Below are 12,672 nucleotides of genomic sequence, written 5' to 3'. Positions count from 1 at the left end.
GAGCGCTTCCACACTACAATCATCATCTCTGGCATTATGCTATTCCACTGCAGAATACTGTGCCCCAGTATGGTTCTGTAGCCCCCATGTCCACTTGGTCGATTCCAAATTATATTCCTCCATGAGGATAATTTCTGGAACCATCTGTTCCACCCTGGTTCCATGGCTGCCAGTTCTTAGCAACATCGCCCCGCCAGATATTCGTCGGGATGCAGCATCACCTACGTTCATTTCCCACGTCTATGCTTGACCGGACCTGCCAATATATGCGGATATCTTCGCCCACCCTGTCCAACGCTTGACGTCTCGTCACCCAATCTGGTCCCCTACGCCTACACTGAACTTCTCTGTTCCAGACTCTTGGAAACAGTTGGCAGTCAGCTGAGGTAAAGAGCAAACACCTCATCACAGACCCCTGTAAGCGTCAACCTGGCTTTGACCTAGCACGTTATGATTGGGCCCTCCTCAATCGCTATCGAACAGGCCATGGCCGGTGCGCCGCTATGTTCCATCGCTGGGGAGCCAGAGACGACCCGAACTGCCCCTGCAGCTACAGACAGACTATGACCCACATAGTCAACGACTGCCACCTCTCCAGATTCAAAGGAGGTCTCGAAACTTTACATCAGGCTCAACCTGACGCTGTTGACTGGCTACGGAAGAAGGGCAAACGCTAGAAGAAGAACCAGGTATGGCACTTAAGGATGTACTACTATACAGATGAATGCTCAAAAATCCCTCTTTCTCAATAAGGACACAATAAAGACTTTTAGCACAGAGGACTAAAATCTTGCCTTGTCATGTTGCTAATAAGTCATGTGATTCCAGTCCTAGCAGTCAGCCTAGACACCCTGCTCACAATCCAATCCACACTGCAGAAGGTCATGACAAAGATTATATGAGAGAAGTGAAACCTGCTGCTATCAAAGAGCTTGGCACATAAAAAGAACCTAGTCAGCAGTAGGCATTATTATTATAACCCCAAATGAGGTTAAAAGAATACAAACATAAGACAATTCTGTACAAAAACAGCTATATGTACTGTCTTCCTTCCTAACACCAACTTTAAAAAGGTCCCCACATAAACTCCACTGCTAATTTTCACATTGTCTTTCCCCCTTGAAATGTATCAGGAGAACAAATTGTAACAGACATTTTCTGGCATTTTGTTGTTATTTTTACCATATCTTTTCCAAAATCTCTAATTTGGTCATATATGTAATATGTAAAATACAGATGTCTTTATACATATATATCATGCATGTATATGATATATTTGATATATAATACACATGTGAATATATTTATAAATATCATATGTTATAAATATACTAAAATGTGACATATATGTATAGAGAAGTCAATATTTTATATAGATTACATATATGTGGGATGTGTATATACATATATAAATGAAGGAGAGAGAAATATACTTACATACATGTGTATACTTCTGGTTCTTAATGTATATATTTAATGTTTATACTTCTGGGTCTTGTTGCATGGTACAGTGTGCACTCTACCTGGTGAGCTATCTTCCAACACCCCCAAAAGCCTGAGTAGTTTTCTTAATGTTCTACAGGAAAGAGAGGGCTGCTAATTCAAATTAAGCAACTAAATACCTACACTTCTGTTCCAGAACATACATTATACATAAAAGCCAAAATTTTATCTATTTTTTAAAAGCCAACTTTATTTCTCTGGGAAAGTTACCCTTACAACTTTTAAATAGTCCTTGAATCTGAGGTAACTTTCTTAAGCACAAAGAAAAAAAAAAATCAATAAATATTCCAAGACCTAAACACTTTTAAAATGCTTTCCTCTTAGACTAATGCATTCATATTAAAGGACTAATTAATTGGAAACTAATTACCTAATTAAAAGCTCCCTATTAATTAGTAATTTTTAAATTAAATTGTAACTTGCTCTACTTAATAGGCCAAAGAATATAGTAGTACAAGAATGTTTTTCTTTCTTAGATGTCAATTTTTAAAAGTAAGTTAAAGGTAAAATTAAGGAATTGAGAATTCTCACTATTCCACGCAGACTATAATCCATTTCTGTTATTAAAAAAAGAACATTAGAAGAACTTGTTCTTTCCAGAACAACATAAATTTCTCTAAAGGGTCAGATTTTGAGGAACTCTGTAGTATTTATTTACAGAAAAAAATTGATATACCCCCCCATTTAATTTTCACCATGGAAAACTTTTTCACCATCATTAAAAATTAGTGAGCAGGCATGTCATTCATATTTCCAGGCCACTAATGTACAAGAAATCCATACTTTAGAGTGTCAAAGATAGTAAATGAAATGAAATGAAATGAAATAAAGCTGATCTTCCTAAATCAGGAAGCAAGTCACAGATGTTCTGAAATACAAAAGCTGTTTTCTGTTTCCCTGAAATTTTCTAATAAACATTATCTTAGATCTCTACAGAAACAGCACATCTTTATGTTGGCCTGACATAAGGGAGCTTAAAATTATATCCAGGTTGTACAGTAGTTTCTGCTTTCTGAAAGAGTTTGAGTCATACACATTGCAATTTATATCTGCTTTGCACAAATGAGTCAGGCTTGTAAGAAAGACTGGATTTATTATCATGTGAAATACAGCAATTAGCAAAAAATCTAGTAACTGTATTCTCAGACATAACAAGATCAGACTCTTAAGACTTCTAGGCTGGAGTTGGAGGAAGAGAGGTCAAGTATTCCACAAAGACCCTGGGTCCATGCTCCCAGAGGGATAGCAAATGGAAAAGCTATCAGGGGAGGGGATGGGATATAGAGACTGGGTGGTGGGAATTGTGTGGAATTGTACCCCTCCTATCCTATGGTTTTGTTAATTTATCCTTTCTTAAATAAAAAATAAAAAATAAAAAAAGAAGAAAAAGAAAGGCTTCCTTCTGAAAGGGCTATTTACAGGTGTAGGTAATGCTTAAATGTGTATGTGTTTCTTCTGAAACAAAAACACTGACACAGATATACAGAACAGATTGGTAGTCACCAGAGGAAGGGAGGCCTGGGGTGAAAGCACAAAGGGTGTCAGCTGTATGGCAATGGATAGGAATTAATGAATTTTTTTGGTGGTTGTAGTCACATTGTAGTGCACATAAATGCCAAATGACTTTGCTATACACCTAAAACTATGCTTCAAAAATTACTGAATTACTGCTTCAAAAAATGTGTACGTTTCTCAAAATCATTCATAAGCTATCTTGCGGTTGGAAAACTTGATAGGACTCCTTTGTCTCAAATGTCTATCACGTTAACACACAGTAGAGTTGTTATCTTAGTGCCAATCAGAGACTAAGTCAGAAGTAGTTGCTGGTTAAAAACAGAAATGCAGAGAGTAAAATACCTGGAATTCCACTGCAAGGGGAGGGGACACTGATTCCTGGCAGTGGTGTTGAAATCAACCCCATAGGCAAAATGGAAAGATGCAGAGAAGAAAGTGGGAGAAAGTGAGAGATGAGATCTACCCACAACCCAAGGTCGATGAAAAATGACAAAAGACTAACACTACAGTAGTTATTGGGAAAGTAGCAGATACATTAAAAAGGTAAAGGAGAATTGTGCTGCTATGAACATAGGAGTACACACCTCTTTTTGGTTGGGTGTTATGGAGTCCTTGGGGTATAAGCCCAGGAGAGGAATTACTGGGTCATATGGAAGGTCCATGTCTAGCCTTCTGAGAGTTTTCCAGACTGCTCTCCACAGAGGCTGTACTAATTTACATTCCCACCAGCAATGGAAAAGGGTTCCTCTGTCCCCACAGCCTCTCCAGCACTTGTTGCTGCTGCCCTTTTTGATGTATGCCATTCTTACAGGAGTGAGGTGGTATCTTAGTGTTGTCTTAATTTGCATTTCTCTGACAATCAGTGACCTAGAGCAGTTTTTCATAGGTTTGTTAGCCTTTTGGATCTCCTCTGTAGTGAATGTTTTGTTCATATCCTCTGCCCATTTTTGGATGGGGTCATTTGCTTTTTTGGTGCTAAGTTTGCTGAGCTCTTTATATATTTTGGTGATTAGTTTCTTGTCTGATGTATGGCATGTGAAGATCTTCTCCCATTCTGTGAGGGGTCTCTTTGTTTGTTTAATAGTTTCTTTGGATGTGCAGAAGCCAGACCTTCTACCTTCTGCAACCCACAATGACCCTGGGTCCATACTCCCAAAGGGATAGAGAATGGGAAAGCTATCAGGGGAGGGGGTGGGATATGGAGATTGGGTGGTGGGAATTGTGTGGAGTTGTACCCCTCCTACCCTATGGTTTTACTAATTAATCCTTTCTTAAATAAAAAAAAAATGCAAAAAAAAAAAAAAAGGTAAAGGAGAAAGACCTGAAAGAGAGTCAGGAGGATTTCCTATGCTGCGCTGTTCAGAAGATGCTCTTTCAGGGAGGTAACATTTATGTTGAGAACTCAATGATGAGAATCCTTCTTTCACCTATAAAAACTGTCTTAGGGGAGTTGCGCGGTAGCACAGCGGGTTAATAAGCACATGTGGCATAAAGTGCAAGGACCAGCATAAGGACCCTGGTTTGAGCCCCTGGCTCCCCACCTGCAGGGGAGTTGCTTCACAAGCGGTGATGGAGGTCTACAGGTGTCTTTCTCTCCCCCTCTCTGTCTTCCCCCTCTCTCTCCATTTCTCTCTGTCCTATACAACAACGACGACAACAATAATAACTACAACAATAAAAGAACAAGGGCAACAAAAGGGAATAAAGAAATAATTTTTAAAAATCTTAAAAAACTGTCTTAGATGTGATAAGGGTGAAAGAGCAAATTAGAGAGAAGTTATTTTGTCTCATGTTTCAGTGGCAAAAAGATTATGTGAGTTTGTCACATTTTAAAGCATTAGATTTTTTTTTCCTCAAATTACATAAAGGTATTATAAGACACAACCTGGTCCCCCACTGCACTGGGGAAAGCTTTAATGTTGTAGTGTCTTTGCTTCTCTGTCTCTATCTGAAAAAAACAAAGTCAGCCTGGAAAAGTGAAGTCTTGGAAATGACAATAAATACAAAAATAAATGTATTAGAAGACAAAGCAACTGGGAATCAATGATAATTCAATCCTGTCACTCACAACTATTCAGCTAAAAATGTTTCAGATGTCTACCAAAGCATTCATATTCATTCTGATAATTATCTTTGCTTCAGTTCTGAGTTGCTATCTGCAATATGACAATATGCCTTTTTTACTATTCTGGGCCATGGCAAATGGTCATCTTAATGAAATGGCAAAACCTGGTGTGCCACTTTGAGTGTCTTCATTTTCTCTGGGCTACTCTTTCAGGAAATACTCATTCTCACAAAGTTCTCAATATTTTGCTTCTTCACTTATGTGAAGCACTGGGCAACATTTTATGTTTTTTCCACTTCCTAATTCACCATAGTTAGGGTTACCAGAGTAGGATCATAAGAGTAACCTGCCTGGCTGGGAGTATGGATCGACCAGTCCGTGCCCATGTTCAGCGGGGAAGCAATTACAGAAGTCAGACCTTCCACCTTTTGCATCCCTCAATGATCTTGGGTCCATACTCCCGGAGGGATAAAGAATAGGAAAGCTATCAGGGCAGGGGATGGGATACGGAGATCTGGTGGTGGGATTGTATGGAGTTATACCCCTCATATCTTATGGTTTTGTTAATGTCTCCTTTTTTAAATAAATAAGAAAAAAAATTTTAAAAAGAGTAACCTGCCTGAAAGCACAGTGAACAGGATCCTGTACTCTCAGGCACAAGATATTGAGTTTGATATACCAGAATGATGTTCTAGTTCTCTCTCTCTCCTCCTTTCTCTCATCAGTAAGTCTTAAAATAAAAAAGAAAGGAAGAAAGAAAGGAAGAAAGAAAGAAAGAAAGAAAGAGAGAAAGAAAGAAAGAAAGAATTACTTCCTTGGTACCTGCAGTGTGGTACTCAAGAAAAGAACCCAGCACTACCAAGTGACATATCACAATGAACTCTGGCTGACCTCAGAAACCCAACCTTTAAAATCATGTACTGATGACTTGGTTGTACGTTCATCTGACCATGATACCTACCACTCTGTTATGACCAGGGCTTCTTTGGTGAGCTCTGAGAGCCTCTAGAGAAAACAAGCCAAAGGACAAGTACAGTGATTTTTCCAAATTAACTTACTAGAATAGTGTCTAAATCATCAATTTAGATAATGTAAAATGGCAATGTAAAATACTTTAAATTGATTATATTAGAGAAATGCTGAATAAAAACTTTGAAGGAGTTAGCTAAAGCTGTTTAGGAAACATAACAAGCATTTAATTTTTATAATAAAGTTCACGTTTATTGAAAGATGACTTTGTATCAGATATGAAAAAGAAAAGTTGAAGGACTCAGCTTATCAGCACACCGCTCAAGAGTGAGCAGAAAGATGTGCTGTTAACAAGTGTTCATTGCTGGAGATTTGATTCTACACAGACTGATCAGGTCCAACTTTAGTTGAAAAGTTACATGGAAAGCACGGGAATAAAACTTGACTATATGCTGGAATTTTCCTTTTCCACTCAGAAGCACAGCAAATGCACGTTTGTAGGCTTATGAGGTTACCCTCTAGCCTCAGAACATTGATTTTTGAGTCTTACAAAAGCTCTTTGTATTGTGCCTGCACCACAGATTTACACTGCTGTAACTCCTGTCAGATATCATCTCAGCTTTATGAATAAATAAAACTATGCTCTAGGGAAACATTGATTTAGGAGAAAAAAAAATCAATACCCATCTAGCATGTGATAGACTTGAGATTTCAGGCTACTTATCCACAAAGTAAAATGCAGTGCTGGGTGTAAAACCAAACTTTTGGCTTCTTAATAAAAGGTAAATGAAACTATGTGAAATTGGCAGGCAGATGTTTGTCTTCTGTCATCCAGAGTGAATCAGAATTTCCTTTTTCTTTTTTAAAAGTAGTTCAACTATACTTCTAAAAAAGGCAAAGGGAGAAGAAAGAGAAATGGGATGGGTGAAAGAACGATGGCAAAAATCTTGATAATTTGTGAATAGAGACTGAATATATGAGAACCCAGAATATTAATTTTCTAAGTATGCAAAAAATTTCACAGGAATTTAGAAAAGGAATGCTTTCTTGCTTAGAGAAAGCTCTATAAGGCTAATGTCAACCAAGATGTTGACAACAGTTCTTTTTGGGTAATGGTCTCATAAAGAAGCTGTTTTTTTTTTTTTTTACTTCCTTGGGAATTTTATATTTTTCAATGCCTGGCAACAACTATGAATATTGTTTCATAATTCAGAAAACACATACAATACATGTAGAGGATGCTGGCAAAAATAAAAAGATTAATTGTACTGACTGCAATAAATTTTGTGAACTAGTGATTTAGAGATAGCTGTGATTTACATCATAACATAGTTCAATCCAATTCTTAGTGCTCTTAGACATTTTTCAGGGCACAAGCAGATTGCTATTAAAATTGACTGATTAAGAAAAAAAACCTGAGCTGGCAGCTTAAGCTGAAATTAACTTCATCTTGGCAAGCCAAAGATCAAAAGAGAGACAAAAGCTGGCTAAACTCTTAATTTCCTTAGCTTGCAATCACCTTACAACCTAAGTCTATTTTCACAGTGGAAACAGTTGTTCAAAGTTCTGCCGGGCTTGTGGTAACCTCTGATAACAAAACCACTCCAGAAAAGCCGAGGCTTTTGCTTTCTTGCTCAGAATTGGTTTGCATTAAAAATGAATCCTTAGCTCTTCAGAGATGCAGTTCACCACTTATTGTGTTAACCTGATTTCCCAAGAAACACGCTTATTTGTTGATTTGAATTAGGGGTTCCATTTCACCAGGCAGTTACTGATGCTGTTATCACTGCTTGCCTCACTGATAAGTGGAAAGAACATCTCTAGACATCTCAAACACACTTCCGAGATAAAAGTACATTAGAAGGATGAAAATGGGTTGGGGTAATTTAAATTGTGAATCCCAGATGCAAATACTATAAAGGTAAATTCTATCATTACCCTATGAGAATACTGAGAATATTAAGTATTACTGGCTGAATCTACTTCCAAGGTAGAAACAAAACATAATTACATGTCCCAAAAATATGTAGACACTTTATTAGTAATGTGCTTAGCAGCAGTAGGATTGGAGTCATATATTGGTTTTGGCAGCTCTTCTTGAATACATGAATACTAAAAGTGAACCAGAAAACAAAACATTGTTGAGAAAAGCACCTATATTTTGTCAGAGAAAAAAGCACAGATTAAGATAACTTTTTTTACATTCACATTTTTATTACAGTTCCAGAGACAGATCCATTTAAAGAAATTAGTGTATCTACAGTGTATGGCTATGTGGAAATCAATGGACACTGCAGATAAAATAATAATAATAATAATAATAATAATATCCAAATATTCTTTTCTTTCTTTTTCCCCTTTATTGGGGGTTTAATGGTTTACAGTCAACAGTAAAATACAGCAGTTTGGGGTCAGGTGGTGGTGCACCTGGTTGACAGCACATGTTACAATGCACAAAGAACCAGGTTTGAGTCCCTGCTCCCCACCTGCAGGAGGAAAGCTTCAAGTGTGGTGAAACAGTGCTCCAGGTATCTCTCTGTCTTTCTCTCCATCTCCCCCTTCTTGATTTCTGGCTGTCTCTTCCCAATAAATAAATAAAGATAATTAAAATTGTTTTTAAATACAGTAGTTTGCACATGTATAATATTTCTCAGTTTTCCGCATAACAATCTAACTCCCTCTAGGTCCTCCTCTCCCATCATGTTCCAGGACCTGAATTCCTCACCCCACCCCAGAATCTTTTACTTTGGTGCAAAACACCAACTCCAGTCCAAGATCTGCTTTATATTTTCCCTTCTGTTCTTATTTTTCAACTTCTGTCTATGAGTGGGACAAGATCCAAATCTTGCCCTCATGCTTATGAGTCTACAGGAGAGTCAGACACACAAGTGGATAACAAGAGACAGCTACAATTGACCAACTGTGAAAACCTGAATGTATGGTGCTTGGGGTAGAGGGGGAGATAGGGACAGTTTCTCAGAGCAGAGGGAACTAAGGTGAATATTGAAGGATGCACTGGAATTTACTAAGATAAAAAGGGCCAGAGCATTCTCAAAATTAAAAACAGCAAGTGTAAAAGGTGTATGTGCGTAACTGGATATAACATGCTGAAGTACCGACTGCAGAGCTGGAAAAAAGTGCCCCTGGAGGGTACCTAGTACTTATCATGGAGATTATCCTCTGCACCACAAGTTTGTTTGGATCTATTCTCATGGTTTTCAGGATCCACCAGTCAGTGAGTAGGGAATAAACGTATAGATCTGAAAGTGGAATACCTAGAGGGGACAGTCTGTAGGAAGAGAGCTGTATTAGTTCTCCCCAGTAACAGACCATGCAGGAGTTAAAATTATGACAGTGGGAGACAGAGAGGAAGACCTGAAAGCTATTTATAGTGAATATATGTGATATATGGCAGTGAATATCTGACTTCAACAAGTGCCAATCACTGTTCATGAGACTTTAACATACTATCTGGAAATCCAGGATCTGCTGTGACCTGAACGTAGAGGGTGAAGCAATGTCAAGATAGAGATTTCTGGCTTGAGTTATGAGGTTGTCAGAGATGCCTTTAATTGAAATATTGATTCAAAGAGAAGAAAATAGTTTTAAGTAGAGGACAAATGAGGGGGTGTGGAAACAGTTTCACACATACATGTTAATTTTGAAAGTTGCTTGTGACATGCAAATGAAGAAAATCAAAACATTGCAATCAGAAATTTGGCAGAGAGAAAAGTGGGAATTTGGGGTCTAATTAAAAAAATAGACAAACATAGTAGAATTTAATATGTAAGAAAGAAAGAAAGAAAGAAAGAAAGAAAGAAAGAAAGAAAGAAAGAAAGAAAGAACAGCATACAGTGCTTTTCAGAAACTTATAAGGACTGTGTTTCTACCAGAGAAACATCTGAGAACTATTCCAAAATACATAGCTTCTTGAATTAAAGCTGAATTCCTCCTATCTTAGAAATGCTCTATACTTCAGGTCCACTAATGAAATATACAAAGTGAACACCTCTACTGGAAATGGAAGTATATTCAAGAAGATAATATTTAATCCCTGAAACATAATTCCTATCAAATGTTGAGATATCAGAGGAAAGCATTTTTGGAGTATGGACAATCAGATTTTTTAATGCATAAATTCTTTAGACTATGTTAACTAACAAAAGGGGGACTGTTTTCTATGGTCTGTAGTTATATTTAGAAAGACCTCAGACAGGAACCGAAATGACCCTGAAACAGCTCCCTGCTCTCCTAAGGGGCAAAGGGTTACTCTGGCAAGAGAAAGAATTTCTCAACAAGTTGAAGGAAAGATTTAATTAAAAGACAGTGCCCTATTTTACAAGGTTCCTTCTGTGAAGAGATTAGGAACACTATGACCAGATGGCCCCCTTCCTTTCCAGTCCATAGAGGAATTGATAATTATGTATAATGGAAAGGGGTCAGTCAGGTCATAGAGCTTGAGGTTTGTAAATCTTTTGAATGAATGGATATAGAACTTCAAAGTCTTGGATTCATATAAAAACTAATAGCCATACAGTAAACTAATTGTAAAAACCCAATACAGAATATCTTTGTATTCACTTACTATGAGTTTAAGGTGGATGTATTTTTCCCCCCTGAATTTGATTCTGCTCACAGGCAGCCTCAGGTCATTATAAATCTTTTGATACAGCTTTACATTCATCACTAAATTATGAATACCATCATTAGTAGTAGTAGTAAATACTGTCTCATATTTTTATTGGACTGGGGGTTGGAAGCACTAGGGTGTCCTCTTAGTATTTCCAATAAAACCTTGAGACAATCCACTTATTTGCTTCCACTTCAAAGATGAGGAAAGAGACTGAAAAAGGGTAATATTTTGTCTAGTGATATATAGTCATTACAGGGTTTTGCCCATTACTGACTCAAGGGAAATGCTATGCTATATAGCTTTTGGTGTTTCAGTCTCTATGGCAAAGACTCAAGATGCTAAATTCAAAACTGGACTAGCTAACCTTGAAATTTCAAAACTATGTTCTATAGTCCTGCAACTCAGAGTCCCCAAGTAAATGACTTGGTGGTTTTACAATGTTATGCTAAAAGCAAGCTTAAATAAGAGAGAATATAGGAACCATTAACTGCCCAATAAAATAGAGAGTGACAGAGATAAAACAGAATAAGTCAGATAAATTAATACCTTCAAATCACTTTCCCAGCTCTGAAGATGCACCCAACTGCTGAAATAATAACGATCTTTTGATTTCTGTAAAGAAAACACAATAGGAAACAATTTCAATACTTTGAACTGGAGTAAAACTGTAATAGCTAGGGTTAAAAATGATTACCTTTTCCATTTACTTATCAAAGTTTTGAGCAATGAAGGAAAAAACTGACAATTATTTTTTTTAATTTTTATTTATAAAAAGGAAACACTGACAAAACCATAGGATAAGAGAGAGGGGTACAACTCCACACAATTCCCACCACCAGAACTCCGTTTTCTATCCCCTCCCCTGATAGCTTCCCTATTCTTTTTTTAAATTTTTTTATTTATAAAAGGAGACATTGACTAAACCATAGGATAAGAGAGGAACAACTTCACACAGTTCCCACCACCAGAACTCTGTATCCCATCCCATCCCCTGACAGCTTTCCTATTCTTTAACCCTCTGGGAGTATGGACCCAAGGTCATTGTGGGATGCAGAAGGTTACTGACAAACAATTATTTATCTCAGTACCTATTCATTTAATCATCTGAAAACAAATATTAAAAAGCAAAAAAATTTCAACCTGGTCTTAAAATATTCACAGACCAATATACTATTCCAAATTTTACATATGTGAAAGAATGTGAAAATAATGTCACTCCTTGCATAGGCTGTCAATAATAAATAACTGATTGCTTTCACGTTTGGGGTTTTACTTAGTTCCCACTCTACCTCCTTCTCACACAACGACCATAACTGGAAATTAGTGTCACGCGTACCAAACATGAATTCTTTAAGCTATGCAAAGTATCACAGACTAAAACAAAACAAATAATGGCTACATGCCTCAGGTTGACAGCGCTGTCAGAACAACACTAGCTAAAACACAACTATATAAACTTCATGATAATTGCTATAATAGATTCTGTGGGGCCAGGCTGTGGTGCACCTGGTTAAGTGCTCACATTACAGTGCACAAGGACCCGGGTTCAAGCCCCCTGTCCCCTCCCCACCTGCAGGGAAAAAGCTTCACGAGTGGTGAAACAGGGTGACTGGTGTCTCTCTATCCCTCCCTTTCTTCCTCTTCCCTCTCAAATTCTCTGTCTCTATCCAATAATAAAAAATAAATAGATGCAGTCACATTATTTTAGGTCTTCCTCTAGAAGCATGTTATATATTTTGGCTAACATGGTTTCCTATGATTAAAATAAAACTGAGTGGTCTGGGAGGTGGCGCAGTGGATAAAGTATTGGATTCTCGGGCATGAGGTCCCAAGTTCAATCCCTGGTAGCACATGTACCAGAGTGATGTCTGGTTCTTTCTCTCTCTCTCCTCCTATATTTCTCATAAATAAATAAATTCTTTAAAAAAAATAAAACCTATTCCTATATATTAAATAGATCACTTTCTCCATAAGGAAGTATAATTCA

At 37.4% G+C, this 12,672-nt stretch overlaps 1 protein-coding gene across 2 annotated transcripts in view; it reads right to left on the bottom strand.

Moving 5' to 3' along the window:
• Positions 1-12,672, bottom strand: part of PAG1 (phosphoprotein membrane anchor with glycosphingolipid microdomains 1) — a 186,939-nt gene that overhangs the window by 113,801 nt on the left and 60,466 nt on the right. For both annotated transcript variants that reach the window (XM_007520148.3, XM_060199625.1), the window contains exon 2: positions 11,232-11,297. The gene's annotated coding sequence lies outside the window, so the exon portion shown is untranslated. The remainder of the gene's footprint in view (positions 1-11,231; positions 11,298-12,672) is intronic.

The sequence above is a fragment of the Erinaceus europaeus genome, chromosome 1 (genome assembly GCF_950295315.1).
Source record: "Erinaceus europaeus chromosome 1, mEriEur2.1, whole genome shotgun sequence".
In the NCBI taxonomy this organism is placed as follows: domain Eukaryota; kingdom Metazoa; phylum Chordata; class Mammalia; order Eulipotyphla; family Erinaceidae; genus Erinaceus; species Erinaceus europaeus.
The sequence above is the reverse complement of the archived record's forward strand: the minus strand, read 5'-3'. Positions and strand labels throughout refer to the sequence as shown.